The 20,612-nt window shown below is 43.8% G+C and overlaps 1 protein-coding gene across 3 annotated transcripts in view; it reads left to right on the forward strand.

The window, feature by feature from the left end:
* The first annotated feature begins 7,382 nt into the window (after positions 1-7,382).
* rnf24 (ring finger protein 24) overlaps positions 7,383-20,612 on the forward strand; it is a 181,479-nt gene continuing 168,249 nt past the window's right edge. For all 3 annotated transcript variants that reach the window (XM_069923577.1, XM_069923576.1, XM_069923579.1), the window contains exon 1: positions 7,383-7,923. The gene's annotated coding sequence lies outside the window, so the exon portion shown is untranslated. The remainder of the gene's footprint in view (positions 7,924-20,612) is intronic.

Raw genomic sequence — 20,612 nt, forward strand, 5'->3', positions numbered from 1 at the left:
AAAAAGAGAAAAGAAAAGAACCCCCCCCCCCCTTCAGCCAACTCTCCTAAGGAGAGCCATAAAGAAAAAAGGAAAAATATTAAAGAAAAATTAAATATACATATTAAGATCTAATCAATATAAATTGAAATGTAAATATTCTGAGTATAACAGCCACTTATTTATAAAAAATTATAGTTATCATGCGAAACATACATAATTTTTTCCATTATTAAACAATATTTCATCTCATTATGCCATCTATTAATATCAATCATATTTGTATCTTTCCACGTACTAGCAATACATTTTTTCGCTACGGATAAAGCTAAATATACAAAAGCAAGCTGAAACTTATCTAATCCCAAGCCTTTCAAAGGTTGCAAACTACCCAATAAAAATACTGTTGGATCTAAAACTATTTTAATCTTATACAGATATTCTAAAAATGATTTAAATTTTCTTCCAAAAAGATTGTATTTGTATACATGACCAAACGGCATGAAAAAAAGTTCCAACCGTATCACCACATCTAAAACACAAGTCTGATTCATGAAAACCATACTTTTTTAATGTTTCAGGTGTTAAATATAATTCTAGTTAATCATCCCTCCCGCACTCTTTGCAGTTACGCAGCCTTCTGCACGATCCAGATCCCAACCTCCGATACAGAAATGTCTACAGATGCTGTGATTGCAGTTAATACACAAAAGTGCTGGAGAAACTCAGCAGATCCCCCAGCACCAATAGCAGGCAACGATGTGCAAGCAACATTTCGGGCCTGAGCTCTTTGTCAAGGTATGTGCAAAAAGCAGGTGGACACCTGAAAAAAAAAAGGCTGAGGAAGAGCACGTGCCTGCAGCCAAGAGGCCTTAAGTGGGCATGGATTGGAGGACAGGAGAGAAGTGCAGGGGAAGGGGGTAGTTCTGATCATGCTGAAGGAAAGGAGACAGAGGAAAAGGGAAAAAGAGAGGAACAGGTTATGGGGAGTTGTATAAAAGGAGATATGGGTTAGTGAAGGAGTGAGATGAGGTGGGGTCTATTGGAAACCAGAGGTCGATGTTCATGCCATCTGAATGGAGGGTGCCCATATGAAATATGAGGGGTTATTCCACTAATTTACAAGGTAGTCTCAGTCTGACAGAGCATGAGACCATGGACAGACATGTCGGTATGGGAATGGTGCAAGGAGTTGTCACTGAGAGATGCATACTATTGTGGCGGACAGAGCAGAGGTGCTTAGTCTCTTGATGCAGAGGAGGCCACAACGGGAGCACTGAATGCAGTAGATCATCCCAACAAGTTAACATGTTGCTTCACTTGGAAGGGCTGCTTGGGGCCCCACATGGGGATGAGAGAGGAGGTGTGGGTGTAAGATTTGCACTTCCTGCGGTCACAGGGATAGGTACCAAACCTGGTCAGGTCACTCGTCTGAGTGCTACTGGTACCATGTAACCCAGTACTACCTGTTGCATGGGCAGTGGTCAGCGATTAAACCGGCTCCCCCACCAGGCTTGCCTGGTGAGAAGGGTGGCTAGACACACTGCAGGATGAAAAATAAGACCTGTCAAAGGGTGGACGAACCTTCTCTTAGGGTCAACAGTCATTTAGCAAACACATGCTGAGAAGTGCAGAAAGGGCATCCCTTGCGTCGAAGCTTGGTCTGGCCATTCACTGCAACAGAACTTACCCCAGCCATCTTGGACTTCACCATGCCGCTGAATCCAGGAAAGGATATCGAGAGGGTGGGTCTGGACCTGTGCAACCCCGACTCACCTAAATCCATTCACGCACACTGCACACGCTGTTCATTTCTGAGAAGTGGGGTATCCTCGCATCAAACCCCACAAACTGACTGAAAAGGAACCATAAGGGATGGATAGCCAGGAGAGGTACCAAGGGGTGATTGGTGGGAAGGGATGAGTGAATGAGGTAGCTACGGAAGGAGCAGTTCCTGCAGAAGACCGAGATGGGAGGAGAGGGAAAGATATATCTGGTGGAATCACATTGTAGGTGATCAAAATGGCAGAGGACAATAAGTTGGATGCAGAGGCTGGCGTGAAGGTAAGTGAGGAGTGGGAAATCCTGTCCTTGCTGCATCTGAGCAGAGGGGGTCAGGGCAAATGTGTGGGATATGGAGGATGTGCATGTAGTGGGCCGAGTTTTTGATGGGAGAGGGGAAACCACATTCTTTGAAGAACATCTCAGTTAATCTTACATGGAAGACCCCATCCTGGGAGAAGATGTGATGGAGATGGAGGATTGTGAAAAAGGATGTGAAGAGGTGTGATTTAGGTAACTGTAGGAGTTGGTGAGTTTATATAAACTGTCTGTCGAGATGGAGACAGAGGAATCCAACAATGGGACGGTGATGCTCAAGATGGACCAAGTGAATCTGACGACAAGTTGGAAGTTGTCAGCAAAGTGAATAAAGTTGACAGGTTCATCATGGGTGTATGAGACAGTCCCAATGTAGTTGTCAATATAGTAAAACACAAAAGTCTGCAGGCTCACTGATTAAAGTAAAACACAATGCTGGAGAAACTCAGCAAGTCAAACAGCGTACTTTAACTAGTTATCAATGCAGCAGAGGAGGCTTCTAGCATTGATTGTTCCACATAGCCAGCAAAAAGGCAGGCATAGCTAGGGCCCAATGGCTACCCGTTTGAAGAAAGTGGGATAAGTCAAAGGAGAAGTTATTGAGGGTGAGGACAAGTTCTGCCAGCCTGAGAGGGGTGGTAATGATGGGGGAAATGGTTGGGTCTGCTGTTGATAACAAAACGAAGGGCTTTGAGTTGTTCTGTATGGAGGTGTATAGGGATTGCATGTCCATGGCGAAGATGAAGAGGTTGAGTTCAGGAAGCTGGAAGTTGTTGAAGCGATGGGTGACATGTAAGTTGTCGCAGATGTAGGTAGGGAAGGACTGGAAAAGGGACAGTCAAAACAGAGTCGAGGTTAGCAGATACCAACTTGGTGGAGCAAAAGTATGCGGAAACAATGAGTCTACCAGGACAAATGGGTTTGTGGATCTTGGGCAGGAGGTAGAACCAGGCAGAGCGGGGTTGGGAAACAGTGAGGTTGGAGGCCGTGGAAGGGAGATGACTAGAAGTGTTGAGGTCGGAAATAATGTGTGAGATGGTGGCTTGGTGTTTTTTGATGGGGTCCTCGCCAAGGGATCTGAGACCTGTCGTTTGACTACAGCCAAGTGGAGGCAAACCATTTCAGGTAATGCGACATGGTGACACAATGCGCAACTCTGGGTGGAGCCTGCTGGTTGGTACCTTGAATTCACAGGGAGTTCTCCAGGCTCAGATTGAAGAGGATATGTCATTGGTTCAGAATCAGAATTTTTTGTCAGGAATGGGTCACAAATGCAGCAGTTATAATTATATATACTGCACTGTATATTGCAATAAATCATATTTCAAAAAAATAAATAATGCAAGAAAATAGGTTAAAGCGAGGTCTTTGATTCATTCACCATTCATAAATCTGATGGCAGTGGGGAGGAAGCTGTCCTTGTGCTGCTGAGTGTCATCTTCAGGCCCCTGTACCTTTCTCCTGATGGTAGCAGAATGAAGAGGGTATGGCCTAGGTGGTGAGGGTCCTTGAGGACTGTGCTGCTCTCTTCGGACACCGCCTCTTGTCAATGACCTCGATTGGTGCCCATGATGTCACGGGCTGAGTTAACAACTCTCTGGAGTTTTTTCCATGTCTTGTTCATTGGAACCTCTATACAAGCAGAAAGAATGGACGGTATACCAGTAGAAACCTTCGAGTCTTTGGTGACATATGAAATCTCCTCAAACTCCTCATGAAATTTAGGCACTGGCAAGCCTTTTTCATGATTGATTGCTTCGATGTGGAGGCCCCAGGGCAGATTCTCAGCTGTTGACCCTTTGAAGCTCGACCCTTTCCACTGCTGTCCCCATGATGAAAACTTCCTCCTGAAGTTATCAGTGGCAAATTATTGGCGTGACAACCACCTCATCTATCTCCCTCCTCTACGCTTCCTCATTGCCATCTGATATCCATATTTTGATAGTCTGCCATTGGCAAATTTGTTGGCGGCATTTGGATTGTGCCTGGTAAAGTCACCAAAGGGGTAGTGCAAAATGTTGGTTTTACTTTCATTTCTTTAACATACTTCCTCCTCTCTGCTCTGCATTTCTCCTCCTTCTGGTAATACCCACCTCATTCCCTGTCAAAGCCATCATGAGAGAATTGGGGTTAAACTGGTCTTCTTCTCTTATCCAGCAGGGGTCACTAGAGAGGAACGAGTGCAGAGATTGATCCAGTTTTTCAATGCACACTTTGATTACGGGGGATGTGTGACCAGAATCCAGAAGCACCATCTATCCCAGAGGGCCCTATTTTCAACACCTCTGTCAAGGCAGCAATCCCTCAGTACCACATGACTAAGCACTCAAGCCTTCAGAGTGACACTTGAAGCCAGCTTGAATCAGAGACAGGATCAACAGCTTTGCAGAGCAAGTAGCAGGCTGTCAAACACTTTATCCTTTGAAAGACTCCAGCTTTACTTTGCCCCTTCCTGGTCTGGAGAGGTTGGACTATTTCAGAGATAGAGACTTCATCACAGAAGGTTCTTTATGTCATGAAGTACAGGTCCGGAGTATTCTGCAGATATTGTAATTGGTAATTAATTGAAAATACAGAAATGCATTGAATGATCGCGTGGTTAACACCCAGCTGTGATAATTACAAGGCCAACAGCTGGCTCAAGTTAGGCCAGATCGCACTTGGAGTATTGTGCGCAATTCTGGTCACCCTGGCATGAGAAGGAGGTGCAGGTTTTGGAAAGGGTACAGAAGCAATTTGACCAGGATGCTGCCTGGATTAGAGGGTATGAACTACATGAAGAGGTTGGACAAACTTGTGTTATTTCCTCTGCATTGTCAGAGGGGAAATCTGACAGATTTATAAAACTGTGAGAAATGTGAATAGGGGACAGTCAGAATCTTTTTCTAGGGTTGAAATTAAAGGGCATGCATTTTAGGTGAGAGGGTGAAAATTTGAATGATATGTACAGGGCAATTTTTTAATATATATAGAATGTAGTAGGTATTAGAAACTGGCTGTCATACGTCTTGATAGAACCAGATACAATAATAGTTGAAGAGGCTTTCAGATGGGCACATGAATGTACAGAGAATGGGGGAGTATTGGATTATTGTCAAGGCAGAAAACAGATTAATCTGTCATTGTGTTTGACACAGACATCATTTTGATGCTGGCATTATGGGCAGAAGGGTCCTTTCCTGTGTTGCACTGTAATTGCAGAGAATGGTTTGAGCTGCTGCCTCACACCAGAGACCTGGATTCAACCTTGACCTCTGGGTTCTGCCGACGTTGAGTTTTCACGTTCTCCTTGTGACTGCGTAGATTTCTTCTGGGTATTCCAGTTTCCTCCCACAACTAAAAAGGTGTGGATCCAGGTGGCCTTGTGAGGGTATCAGCTCTTGGCCCATTACCAACCTGACATTGGGCCAGCGTATGACAGGCAACACAATCTACTGGAGGAACTCAACAGGCGGCACAGCATCAGCGGGAGAGGAAAGGAATGGTCAGTGTGGTGGGTGGGAACCCTTCGGTGCTGACAATTCTTTGTCCCACTGATGTTGTTCGACCTGCTGAGTTCCTCCACCAGATTTGTGCTTTGCTCCAGATTCGTGTATTCAGTCTCCTGCGTGTTGCCAGATAAAAGGCATTGCAATGGCAATTCCTATAAGTCCCATATGTAGATTGTCCTTTGTTTGAGTCCTTGTTTGACACTTTGGTTTACTCTTTCACAATCTTTTTCCTTTTACATTAGTCATCCTGAAACCCAAAAACTCCAAGTGAAGCAAGATTAACTGGTACTTTTTTTTGATTTGGTGTTAACATTTCAATGCTCACAGTGGCACAGCTAGTAGAATTCCTGCCTTGCCAATCCAGGGATAGTTCAGTATTGACCTTGGGTGCTGTCTGCATGTAATTTGTCCCCAGATGGCTTTTCTCCCTCATCCCCGGGACCTGCAGATTGACAGGTTAATTGGCTGCTGTATGTTGTCTTTGGTGTGTTGTAGAATCTAGAAGGAAATAATGAGGGTGTGGAGAGAATAAAGAGTGGGATTAATGTCGGATTGGTGTAAATGGTTGTCAGAGTGGACTTGGAGGTTTGAAGAGCCTGATTCTATGCAAATAAATTTTTTTAAATTTAAATTTAGATATGTAGCACGGTAACAGGCCATTTCAGCCCATGAGTCTGTGCTGCCCTATTTACACCCCATTAACCGAACGTTTGAGGAAACTGGAGTCCCCGGAGGAAACCCACGCAGACACAGGGAGAATAATATACAAACTCCTTACAGACAGCACAAGATTCAAACCCTGGACCCGATCGTTGGCGCTGCACTAACCGCCACACCATCCGCTCAAGTCCTAACTCTGTCTCCACCCCTTGCTTTGCACCTTAAAACCCCGTTTTAACTCTTCATTTCCTAATTCTGACCATTGTCCTGAAACATTAATCTGGTTTTTCTCTCTCCACAGATTCTAGAACCATAGAATAAGAAAAAGGGCCATCTGCCCAATCGAGCCTATGCCAAATTATTACTCTGCCCAGTCCTGTTGACCTGGACTAAAGCCCTCCACACCCCTCCCATCCATGTACCTACCCAAACTTTTCTTAAATATCAAAATTAAGCCTGCAATCGCCACACCAGGAGGCAGCTTGTCCTACGCTCCCACCACTCTCTGCAGGAAGTTCCCTCTAAAGATTTCCACTTTCATCCTTAAGCCTCTAGTTCTTGTCTCACCTCACCTCCATGGAAAGAGCCTGTTTGCATTTACACTATATTCCTCTTTCAAATCTCCCCTCATTCTTCTACGCTCCAGTGAATAAAGTCCTAACCGGTTTAACCTTTCCTTCCAACTCGGTTCCTCCTGTCCTGGTAACGCTCTTTTTCAATCTTATTGCTATCTTTCGGGTCGTTGGGTGACCTTGTACCTCTTTTGAAGAAGACCGCAGAGCCCACCTCACTGACGAAAGAGAAAGGAGGAAAAACCCAACCCCAACCAACCAATTTTCCCTTGCAACCGTACCTGCCTGTCCCGCGTCGGACTTGTCAGCCACCAACGAGCCTGCAGCAGACGTGGCCATTACCCCTCCATAAATCTTCGTCCGCGAAGCCAAGCCAAAGAAAAGGTGACCAAAACTGCACACAAAATTCCAAATTTGGCCTCACCAAATTTCCAGCCCCCTTTTGTTTTAATTTTACTATTTTAATCTGGCAGGGGGGAAAGATTACCAATAGCCACCTTGATCACCAATGGAAGCTGGTAGGAAGATGATTCATCTCCGAGTGCGAGGGGACGCGAACCTATAAATTGGCGTCCTTTATTCTCCTCCTCTCCCAGCCGCACAGAACATTCCTGCTGCTGACGCCGGGTTCCCCTGGAGCAGAGCGCTGTTCCACCGCGCGGTGGGCACGGTCTATGAAAGCCTTCATCAGGACCGGAGCGAACGAGCTCAGCCCAGCAGAAGAGAAGGCATCACCTTCGGGGGACACGTGGAGCAGACATCAGCCAGGACTTGAGGCAGAGAAGTGGGACGATTAAGACCCCCCCCCCCCCCCCACTCCCTCCCTCCACCTCCAGCAACCAAAAAGCAACAGGGTTTTGCTTTGAAAGAAGGTGTACTCTTGAAAAGCCACGAAGTTGCTGTTCGCGATCTACTTCTTTGTGAAACTGAAGCTGCTGTTAATTGGAAGGACGGGACTGACGCGCTCTCCAAGTGTCAGCTCAGAGCCAGGGCAACGTGTAACATTTTACGCACCGCATATAAAACCAAACTCCCTTGCATTTAACCCAACCACCCAAAAAAAGGGCACTGTTACAAGTCGGGCTTGGCTTTGAGGATACAGAAGAATTGCCAGCTCTCTGGTGAGTTGTTTTAATCATTTCTGCAGCGAATTTGGGTAAATAGTTGATTAGCTGGTGATGTGATCTGCAACCCCAAAAGCAGCCTTGTGCGGACACGCACATCAGGGCAAGGCGAGCTGTAGTTTGAATTGAGTTGGATCTTGTTGAAATCAAACGCTGGTAACTACTCAAAACGTAGCCTCTTGCAAAGGGGAAAGACGCGCTTTATTTTGCCCTCCCCCTCTCTCGTCTGGTCTGGCAGATGTAATATTATCTCCCGCCAGAGAGAAGGAAGACGAGAAAATCACGGTTTTGTCCGGATTTTGGGTTCTCTTTCAAAAAGGGAGTCCGAGAGAAGCGAGAGTGGAGCGGAGGGACCAAGTCGCCCACAGGAGTGGGGGGCTCTGAACCAATCGGGCGGTTTGTTGCCAGGGGCTCCGGTCTGCAAGGCTGCGCTCCGCATTAGCGTGGATCCCCTCTGCTAACCCTCCCTCCCGTCCCCCAGCAGGCTCGGAGACGAAAGAGTGTCCAGACCGCACTCCAACCGCAATTGTGTTCATTGGCGAGCGGGGCGGGTTTTAAATGCTCACAGATGGACTGTGGGAGGGAGGGTCTCTCCCGACTGGATGCAGGATTCTTCCTGGGTGCTCCTGTCAAACGTGTGTGGGCAGAGAGAGGAGCGCTACGACTCGGGGCGGGCTGCAGGTTCCCGGTGGACTCCCTGGATGGTCCTCCTGTAGCAACCCTTGTTGCCTGCTCCCTGGAAAATGCCTGCCTCTTGTGCTCATTTACCCCAGGACGACAGTGAGGTTGCATTCTTGCTTTTCGCGGCGCAAGCCCCGTGTTACTAGTGTATCTGACGTGACAGCCTGGGCTAGAGGGCACATGGGCTGCGTAATAAGGGGGCCACAGTGGCGCCCCGGGTCCAAGCGCCCGGGTCTGACCCTGAACCGCGTCGGGTTCTTCCCATGTCTCTGAGATTGGTTGACTCGGTGTCACTGGCAAGAGACTCGACTGTGCTGATGAGGGGTGACGGGAGGGGGGGGAGGGGGAAGTAGCTAAATAGGATGGGACGGATTCGATGGACCGAACGGCCCCCTTGGCTCTCAAGAAATGAAGCAAATCCAAGTCTTGATTGGCCATTTGCTTTGCACTTGTGCACAGCCCCGTGGGATCGTTAAAAGGCCTGGATCCAAAAGTTAAATAAAGGGGTTGGTGATGAGGCAATTAACGTTCAGCAAAGGAGATGCTATAATGAGCATTCTTTGGCAAGAATGTTAATGGTGGAACAGCTGACCACGTGGATGTTATTTAGCTTGTTGGGTGTGATTGAAAAGACCAGCATTTATTGCCCAACCCTGATGATCCTTGAATTTGCTGAGCTATTTCACTGGACATTTAACAGCCAATCACTGAGCACTCAATTCTTGTCATAGGCTTAATCTTCAGAATGACTAACTATGAGTGAAGTCATCTTGCTCTGGAAACCAAGACCTAGTCAAAGACCAAATAATATTTATTCCATTCATAATAATGTAGGAATTTAATGAGCTTTAATTATGTTTGCATGAATGTTTTATCTTTGCAAAACAAATAAATACCCTGGCTTCTAATATAGTGAGTTCTGTTTTTAAGTTTGCAGATGACATAAACTTGAAAGACATAGTAAATAGTGAGATGGGCAGCAGCTAGATTCATCAGGATACTGGCTGATATGTGGTGAATGCAGTTTAATGTAGAGTAATGTGTAGTTTAATTCAATGGTCTCAATGTTTGTGAGTGAAAATCCCCACTTGTTCACTCACTGTATGAATGATAATTGGCTGTTCTGTAGCTATCCACAGACAGCTGGCAGTCCCACTATGGTCAGGGTAGTAGGCATGCTGAGAAAAAGGTATACATTTTTTGTGACTTCTTTAATGATATTATCTATTATCCCATGGTCATCCCATGCACATATCAAGTTGGCACCTAATGAACTAGATTGGAAAGGTTCAGGTTTCAACAAGGCAGTAGAGTAAAATCTCTCCTAGGTGAGAGAGTATTAACTGTGAGGAAAAGATAGGTATGCTTGACTTGTTTTCCCCAGAGGGTGAGGGGCGATCCAATAGAAATATACAAAATTATGAGGTGCATATGATAGGCTGGTCAGAATCTTTTGCCCCAAGTTCAAATGTCAAATTTAGAAGCATCGTTGTAAGGTGAGAGGTAGAAAGTTTGAAGGAGAACTACAGGCCAATTTCTTTTTATTCAAGAGAATGGTAGATGTCTGGAACATGCTGCCAAAAGGTAGTGGAAGCAGATATGAATGAACATTTCACGAGCAGGCAGGGAATAGAAGAAATTGGACTATGTACAGTCAGCATTGATATGGTGGGCTGAAGGGCCTGTTCCTATTCTGTCCTGAATGATAGACTGCAGTGCTGTGAGATGCAGAGGGCCTTGAGTACCCGAGTGAATTATTTGCAGGTACAGCAAATAATTATGAAAACACATTTTGCCAATCTGAGAAAAGAAATAAAATTTGCCTATATTCTGATTCCTTTTGACCTGCTAAATCTTCAGGTCCATGTTTAAATGTCATCCCCTACATCATGAGATTTTATAGTCCTTTATGATTTTTGCACCATCTTACTCATTGCCTTCTGGAAATGTTACTACATTCACCAGTCTCATTGTCTAGAGCATGTTACTACTTCAAAGCACTCTAATAATTGGTCGAACAGAATTTCTGCTCCACAAAACTATGTTGACATTGCTGGAATACTTTAAGTGCCAAGTTACAACATTTTTAATAATTGTTTCTAATATTTTCCTTTTGACAGATGTTATCTGGCTGACTTTTTGTTTCTCTCCAAGTCTCAGAAACATTTTTTCCTCATTACTTATTTTAATATTTAAAAAAATATTTTATTTAAAATTTTCTCCATCCATGCAGTAATCAGAATTAATATAATAAGATAGATTGCAAAATAAGCAAAAGTTACATACATGATGGTATTCACCGTCTTCCAAAGCCCCCTCCCTTAAAATAGTCAATATAAAAGAAATAACATCACTTTAGAAATGTAGAAATAAATTTTCAGAATTGCACAGAGAGATGTTGTCTAGCACATGTAAGTAAACATTCTTCATATTCTTCATTAAAACTCAGAGGATAATCTCACAGGTCTAGAGTAACAAAAAGGGCATTATTACAAATTTAAGCCTAATATTTGGGTGTACAGGTGCCAAATTGGATTCCCCACCCCCCCCCCCCCCAAAAGGAATACAACTTTGAAATTCTGCAGTCCATCTTGGTGTACCTAAAAAATATCTGGTTTCCAAGTAACTGCAATACATTTCCTCATCACCGCTATCACTGATTTAGGCTTTGTTTCCTAATAAAAATATGTCTGGAATTTGCAGAAAAACAACTCCTGTAATTTGTTCCAAAAAATTCTGTAAATCTTCCCAAAATGATCTTGCATTAGGACAAGACCAAATTGAATACAAGTTCCTACATCTTCACCACACCTAAAGCATTAATCAGATAAATCTGATTTTATTCTATTAATTTTCTACGGTGCAAGATTGTGGTGTACTGTCAGAGATATAGCCTATTTTACTCTCGGTTTCAATGGGAAAAGACCTTTTTACATGATAGAGGCATTAGGGGATATGGGGAGAAGGCAGGTAGGTGGAGTTGGGTCATAAATTAGATCAGCCATGATCTTATTGAACGGCAGAGCAGGCTCGATGGGCCATTTTTGGCCTACTCCTGTTGCTACTTCCTATGTTCCTATGTTGCATTCAATCATCCTACAATTCTATTGAGCACTGGCTTCCATGTCTCCAACTTTTGCTGTAAAGTGTCATACAAGTTCCCCTGTTGCTTCCTTACTTGGGCCTTTTATTGTAAATGTGTAAGCCTGCAAGTCTGCCTGTAAGAGGTGCTTAGGCAACTCCTGCCGATGTCTGCCTTGCAGCAGGCAAAAAAAATTTCATGTAATATGACACTGTTTTATTACTATGATATTAAATTGAATCTTGAATCGAATTGACCATCTCTTCTCCGCATTTTCATCTTCCACAAGTGTAGTGTGGATTGTGGAGAATCATGTGAGTGACCTCTCTGACTGGAACCTGGTTGGAATGTGAATTGAGGAGGGTCTCTTGACCCTCCATCTGGAACCAAGTGAGAAGTTGGATCACCTGCCAGTCAAGGTTGGACTCTGTCCACCCATTAGTATGCACCTGACCATTGGTCCCTTTTATCACCCCAGTGATTACATGGGCCAGACCCTCCATCTTCCTCTTCTTTGATTTGGTCCTGAGATGATCCCTGCTCCATTCCAGGTTGCAAACTGTAGACAACACTGGAGGAGTTGTTGGTAAGGTGTGCTCTACACAAGAATCAGGGCTGTTAGATAGCCTTGGAACTGTGCCTATGTTAGACAAGGAATGGTGGGTAGTGTATTGTAATCCATAGTTGTTGTAAGTCTGTACACAGTTGCTAGTATTAGTAGTGTTAATTCCAATGTGACTGGGTTTACTGTGTTTTGTGATTAAGGGTACTAGTGTAAGAAGACCGCAGAGCCCACCTCACTGACAAAAGGCAAAGGAGGAAAAACCCAACCCCAACCAACCAATTTTCCCCTGCAGCCGCTGCAACCGTGTCTGCCTGTCCCGCATCGGACTTATCAGCCACAAACGAGCCTGCAGCTGACGTGGACTTTTACCCCCTCCATAAATCTTCGTCCGCGAAGCCAAGCCAAAGAGAGAAGAAAGAATCCCCTGATGTGTGCTTTAATAAAGATCCTTTCTGTGTCCAGACCCATTGCTTTTTGAACCCACCAAATTTTCTCTTTCCAATTAACAGCAGGTTTTTCTGCTTTTGCACTTTGTTGAGAACCTCAACATTTAGAAATCACTTCTTCTCATTGATTCTTGTTGCAGCTTCTGCTCAGTTTGTTTTTCTGCATCAGCTATTGACACCTGCCTTCCCATTCGGTGGTCTAATTTGCAGTATTGCAATGAGCTTTAATGTTGTTCTAGTGAACTCTCTGTTTTAAAGGAAGTGATTTCCCCCCCCTCCCCCCCCCCCCACAAAGATAATGATGATGTTCTCCATCTCCTTTTCCTGTAGGTCAATGTCAGCTCACCCATTGCACTGGTATTAAAATATGAGCATTGTTGCATGCAGGAAAGTGGGAGATGCACTTTAAATTCTGATGATGAAGGAAAGAGAAGGAGCACAATGTGTGGTTTGGAATGTGTTCGTGAAGCATCATTTCTTACAGTGCTATTTGACATTTGTTTCAGACCTGGGTTTCCTGGATAGGGATATGGAATGAACCATAATTGGAAAGCTTGTAATATAAAAAAAGCCCATTCAGCCTGTGGTATTTTTTACCCACTGCTGAAGAGCTCTGCAGCTTAGTTCCAACTCTACAGGTTTTGACTATTCAAGGACAGCTCTAATGTGAAGAAGATTTGTGCCTCTGTCACACCTTCAGGCAATGAGATACACCATGCTCCAGATAAAAATGTTTTCCTCGTCTTCCCTCTAACTCCTCTTCCAGTTAACCAAGTTACTCTTTCAGCCAAGTGACATAACGATACACTTCTGAAGGATTGTGTTACGTGTAGGTGTTACAGGCCTTTTTTTTAATCTGTATTTTTATATTATATTTTAGAGAGTTACTGTGGGGGGGTTTGGAAATGGGAAGGATGCACACATTTTGAAATCCAGATGGAAAGGCACCTACGTTTAGAGCCATAAAAACCAGCATTAGTGTTGTCAATTAAAAACCTGAAACAATGAATGTTTAGTAAGAGACACTTGTTTAAACAGAGTTACCTGCTCGTTGACCTGTATTTGAGAAATGAAACTAGAACCATATTGCTGAAGCCAGTCATGTATTACAGAGTCCAGAGGACCCCAAAACCCACAGCAATAGATGTGCACCACGACAAAGGGTTACTTAAACAAAAGTTTCTTTTAATTATCTTTTTACACGTAAAGAGGATCAAACTTTAAATTATTACTATCAACTTACTTGACCTACTTAACCCCCCCCCCCACTCTAATTCTAAGCGCACATGTGTGTAATGTGTATATAAGTGTAGAAAAGTTCTTTGGATCACAGTCCAATGTCACTGGTTGCAGGCAATTCTTGTACTGTGCACAGAAGTTAGCATTAACAAAGTTCACCAGTCTTTGGTGCTTAACAGGCAAATGGTTACCACTCAGGAGGGTTCCTTTTCCTGATTCCTTTTTAATCAGTCTTGCTGACAAAACCTGCCCCCTTCAGTATTCTCCAGATGATCCTTTTTCTTTCAGGTCACCACAGAGTTCCTTTCAGCCAGCCAGTCTTCTCCTTTGACCAGGCAGTCTTCCAAGGCAGCTTGTCCCTATGGAACTGAAGTTTCTGTCTCTCCTCTCTCTCACTCCCTCCCTCTCTGAGATCAAAACTGTTCTGCCTCTGCCTGCAAAGATCACATGCTCTTCCAGACAAGCTGTATGTTGCTACTTTGTTACCTTTTGCAAAATAGCACTCTGCAAAAGTCCTGCAAAAATTCTGTTTTAAAATGTTTGTGTGCAACCTGCTCTAACAATCATCCCAAACCAGCTCTAAATGCTCTGTCACACATGTGATTAAGACACTTCAAAAAACAACTTCATCTGAAGACAAAAATGCAATGACATTCTGTGAGATGGACACTGCTGTTGTGTTCTCCTTGCCAAGGGGAAACAATGACCTGCTGTGGCTATTATAATGGTCACTTATGACTGATCCATATCTGGGTTTAAAAAAAAATCAAGATCATCCTTGTATTTGGAATGTGACCATTTTGATGGTTATTTTATCTGAAACTCTTGCCTGGGTCTGTGAAAGCATCGTGGAGGTCACAAGCTTCGTAACCCTTATGCAAGAAAGGGAGAAGTTGTGTCACATCATTTGTATGAAGAAACATTTCTCTGAAATGAACTCGACAAAAATTCATGAGTTTTGAGAAGTTTGATGTCTCGATGTCTCACCTACATAATTACTTCTCAACAACTGTTTTAAAATTTGAGTTTCAATACAAGATTTCTAACACTGAACTTTGAATTCAACTTTTCAGAATTGTGCCTTCCAAGAAGTACAAAATGCTATTGGCATTTAGGTAATAGTTTAGGTAATCCATACACAAATATATACATTTGCACGTATTTGGGGTTAAGTTTAGAGTTAAGTAAGATACGATATTATTTAAAAATATATTGCTTTAAGTACCATTGTCTCATGAATTTCTATTGCTGCTGGTCTATGCTGTTATCGTAGGTAATTTCAGGTGTACTGAGAAAGTGGATTTTTTTTGTGTGTTGTGTGCTATTCAGCAAGTCAACTTGATGTGATGTGTACAAATATAGAAAGGGAGTCGAGAAGATGTTTCCAGTAGTGGAGAAGTCTCGGACCAGAAGGCACAGCTTCAGAATAAAATAAGATCCCTTTAGAACAGAGATGAGGAGACATTTATACAGCCAGAGGGTGAAGAATCTGTGAAGTTACTTGCTACAGATGGCTGTGGAGGCCAAATCATTGGGTATATTTAAAGCCGAGGTTGATAAGCCCTTGATTAGTAATGGTGTCAAACATTTATGGGGTGAAGGCAGGAGAATGAGGCTGAAAGGAAAAATCCATCAGCCATGATTTGAATGGTGGGTTGAATGGCCATCTGCTCCTAGGTCTTGAGATCACATGCTATGCTTCTCAGGGTGGCTGATAAGCAGTGTCGTCATTGGGCTGAAGGGCCGATCTCTTGATGTAAATGACCAGTTCCAGTGATGGTTTATTCTGATGTTGCTCTTTAGTAGGTATTTGAGCTTCTGTTGAAGAATATCCCAGAAGCAAGCACAGCTATTTTAAAACACCACAAATCCTTTGAAATGAACTCAGAAATTCTGTAAGCAGGCACCAAGATCAGAAAATTCCCTTGTACAGTCCCCATCTGGGCAAGTGTGTTGATTTATGTGGTGAAGCTTTCTTCATTAGCAGGATTCATATGCTTTAAGATTACATAACCTGATTAAATTAATGTCTAGCATAACACTGAACACCTCCAGCCTTCCAGAGGTACAAGTGCTATTGACGTCGTACTCTTCTGGAGCAAGTGGAAAATCTGTGCTGTTCCGGCAGAGTCAAGACCTACATCGTCAGCTGCATTTAAGAGTCAACAATTACCATGTCATTTTTGGTAATGGTAAGGAGTCATCTTAGCAACCCAGAGGTCGTGAGTTCAATTCACACCAATGTCAGTTTTGTAATTTAATAAGCCTGATCATTTTTGGGGTGGTCCCAAAGAAAAATTGAATGACTCTTGAAGCATATGGGTTGTCAATGAAGTTATACAACAAAGTCTGCAGATGCTGGGGTCGAGTGCAAGACACAAAGGCTGAAATGTGGGCTACGTCTCCAGCATGTTGGTATATGGCAGGTTGTCAGAGAGACCCATCTGCTCAGTGATGCCCTTCAGAGAATGGGAACTGCCATGCAATGCCCTGTCTCCCTCACATCAGGATCCCCGTCCTTCCATTCTATTTCAGCTGTTTGAAATCTGGAAGTCAGTGAACACGAAAGTGTTAATTTCCCCACCGGTGATGGCCATTGAAGTGCTCCCAGCCAGGGTTCTTAATATCTAGGGGAGAAATAAAACAAGAGCTCCCACGCCAAAGATTTTTTTGTTTGGTTTCTGTACAGTTTCAAGTTCAGATGAAAGGTCATCAGTTTGAATCCATGGGATGTTGCGGTGATAGAAACACTGCTTCACAGCTCCTGCAAGCTGTGCTCATCATGACCCCCGGTACTGTTTGTGTGCGGTACACAGCTTCTCTTTGGGACCACATGGGTTTCCTCTGGGGGGGTTCTGGTTTCCTCCCATCTCCAAGTATTTTGAATCATGAAGTTAATCATCCCCTTCCCAGGCTGCAGGTGAACAATGGGGTTAGTGTGGGATTAATGTGAATGGAAGATCGATGGACGAGGTGGGCAGAATGTCTCCATCCATGCTGCGTCTCCAGAGAGACTCTGCCTGACCTGGGTATTTCCAGCATTTCCTTTGTTGGAGAGGAGGGTGGATGGATTCTGTCCACTCCCTGTCACCTTTGCCTTAGCTCACAGGTGGTGGTTTGGCTTGGCCTTGGAGCTACTTCCTCTTTTCAGTCCTCATGAGACTCCACCTCTCACCTGATTGACCTCAAGCTGTGAGGTCAGATTTTGATTAGTCTGGTAAAGAAGCAGCGCCATCAATAGTGTTGGGGGATTTGGCAGCTTAGCTGATGTGGCTTGGACCTGAACACCAGAATAAATGGCTTCTTTTTAATATAAAAATATTTCAGATTTCTTGTCAGCGTACATGTATGGCATCACATACAATCCTGAGATTTCTTTCCTGTGGGTGATGCAAAAAGAAAACATCTCCAAAGTAAACAAGTAAACAAACCGTGCAATGCGGGGAGAAAAAATGTCAATAAAGTGCAAAAGACAGAGTCCTTAAATGAGTCCCTGATTGAGTTTGTTGCTGATGGTGGAGGGGTAGCAGCCGTTCCTGAAACTGGTGGTGTGAGTCTTGTGGCATCTACACCTCTTTCCTGATGGCAGCAGCGAGAACAGAGCATGTGCTAGGTGGTGTGGATCCTTGATTTTTGCTGCTGCTCTCTCCGATGGCAGCATTTCCTATATATGTTCTCAGTGGTGGGGAAGGGTTCTGCCTGTAATGTCCTGGGCTGTGTCCACTAGCTTTATGCTTAGGGGTATTGATGCAGCTGTTCAGCACTTTCTTTGCCAGACATCTGTAGAAATTTGCCAGGGTTTCTGATGTCTTACCAAACCTCTACAAACTCCTGAGGAAATAGAGGTGCTGATGTGCTTTCTTCACAATGCCATTAGTGTGTTGGGTCCAGGAAAGATCCTCTGAGATAGTGACTCCCTCGAACTTAAATTTGCTCACCGTCTGCTCTCAAGAACTTAAATTTGCTCACCCTCTCCACTTCTGATACCCTTATGATCATCCCTTCCGAAAGTCAACAAATCAGCTCCTTGGTTTTGATGACATTGAGTGCAAGGTTGTTGTTGGTGCACCATTTGGCCATGTTTTCAATCTCCCTCCTGTGTTACTCATCGTCCCTTTTTATACAGCCCATTATCGTGGCATCATCAGAGAATTTGCAGATGTAGAAATAACACAATATTATAAAATGTTAATAAAAAATACTCCTTTGTTGGATGTTGGCCATGAATGCTACATCCCTAAAATTAACCTTGAATGTTGCTTGTTGTAAACGTCCAAATGATTCTCGTGTCTTTTGACATTAGTTCTACAACTCATTTGGTGTGGTTTATGTCTGGCTTGAGTCCCCACTATGCAGTTAACTCTCAATAATTTCAAGCTGCCTGCATATCCAAAGTGGTTATTTAAAAATCTTCCGTCTTCCACGATGCAAAACCTGTTGGGTGCTTCCTAATTCTCTTTTTTTTTAATTCTTATTGTGGACTTTTTAAATGGCATCTGTACTCTTCTTCTCCAGCCACCAACCCTCACTTCCACTCCTCTGGAGGAATATGATCGATCGCATTTCATTTTCCACAGGCGGTTCCACTTGCGTTATTTTCTGGTGATTCAGTGTCTGGCCAGCCTAGGAGCTCTTGTCAAGAAAGCAGTCAAATTTCTTTATTGTCACATGTACAAGTGAGAAAGTTTGTTTTGCGAGCAGTCCATACATAGATCGTTATCCCTATACTATAGTTAGTGTTGGAAAGAGTGCAGAGGAGATTTGTCAGGATGATACCTGGTTTACAGAGTATGCATTATGAGCAGAGATTAAGGGAGCTAGGGCTTTACTCTTTAGAGAGAAGGAGGATGAGAGGAGACATGGAAGTTCAAGGGAGATATTAGAGGAAGGGTGTTTTGCCCAGAGTGTGGTCGGTGCTTGGAATGCACTACGTGGGTTAGTGGTAGAGGCAGGTACATTGGGGAAATTCAAGAGACAGCTAGCCAAGCATATGAAGGAATTTAAAGTGAAGGGTTATGTGGGAGGCAGGGTCTAAAGGTTGGCGTAACATTGTGCGCTGGAGGGCCTGTGTTCTATGTTCTATACCCATGACCCTCTCTGTGAAAAATGTGATCCTTAGGCCCTTTTTATTATCTGTCCCTTCTTACCTTAAATATATTCCTTATCCCTTGAATCTCTAATCCTGTTATTTTTAAAAAAGACAATGATTCTTCATCTTCTCCATCCCCCTTATGATTTTATACACCTCTATAAAGTCCTCCCTTCGTCTCCAGCCTCTCTTATAATTCAGGCACACAAGTCTGGTGAGTAATTGGATCACTGAATAGATATGGCATTGAGGAAGGCTATTCATCCCATCGATTCATACCAGCAGGTCCAATTCTCCCACCTTCTTCCTAGAATTTTCCCGAGTTTTTCCTCTTCAGATACTTATCCAGCTCCTTTTTCAAAGTTGAAGTTCCTTGCACCATGACCCTTCGCAATGCATCCTGCACTCTTGCCACCATTGGGGTTAAAGTGCACATCACCTTTGGGTTTTTTTGAAAATCACCTTCATGCTGCAAACCTGGCAGTCTCCTGGTCTCAGTGTTGACATTCTTCACCCATTGGGGCAGACCCTCGGCCTTTCAGCCTCATGAGATGAGCTAGGGATCAGTCCTCAGCCTCTGCACCCATGTTCTGCTTCACTGACCCCTGTGGAATTGCTTGACGTCATTTGAATTGCCCCTTGAATGTTTGGGTTTGCTTGATACAGCTTGATCACTGCAGCTTCTAAATAACCAGAACAGAAGGGAATCCCCATCGTAAGTGGGTTAGGGGACATGAATGAGTTTTATTTTGGAATCCACTCCATTTCCCATGGCCAGAGTTCATGAATGAGCAGCACCCACAACTCGCCAGACGTGCCATTGGTCAGGTAATTTCCGTTTGGCTTTTCATAGTGAATCATTCCAACGGGAGGCAGAGCCAGTGAATCTCCCTCCTTGTGTGGAAATAAATAAGCAAGAGGCTCAGGTCTCTGAAAGCCTGAGGATCAAAGAGCACTGAGTTTAAATTTAGCAGCTTTAGAGAAATTAACTTAAGTGACCTTGGAAAGTGAAGAGAAAATAGGGGGGGTGGGTTGGGATCCCTCTTTCAAAAATAATCTCAGATCAGAAACTGAAGGAGAGAGATACCATACTTAGTGCTTCATTTTCAGTTCCAGAGTCGTTTGGCAGCCAGTAAAGCTTAACACATTGCAAAGAGATGGACTTGGACTGGAATGGAAAGCCTAACCTTCTGTTTTGAGTTTCATTCCATTCTACCTCCCTGCATATATCTCAAGAGAACCCAGTGGAAACCCAGAAGGTAATCAGAAGAGCATGCAAACTCTACACAAAGAGCCAGGATCATTCTCAATCCCTAGAACAATGAGGCAGCAACACTAATTACAGTGCCACTGTGGTGTCTGCCTTGATCTGCAGTTCTCAACCTTTTCCACTCCAATACACTTTAAGTAATCCCTTACTAGCCACAGAGGACCTATTGCATCCTATGCCTTCGGTGTGTGATTAGTAAGGGATTGCTTAAGGTGGTCTGCAAGTGGGAGGAAAAAGGTTGAGAACCGCTAGCCTAGATTTTTGTGCAGAACAAGTCTTGAATTTCCCTCTTCTGCCTTGGAGGGGGAAATGTT

This window comes from Narcine bancroftii, chromosome 3 (assembly GCF_036971445.1).
Source record: "Narcine bancroftii isolate sNarBan1 chromosome 3, sNarBan1.hap1, whole genome shotgun sequence".
Classification (NCBI taxonomy): Eukaryota; Metazoa; Chordata; class Chondrichthyes; order Torpediniformes; family Narcinidae; genus Narcine; species Narcine bancroftii.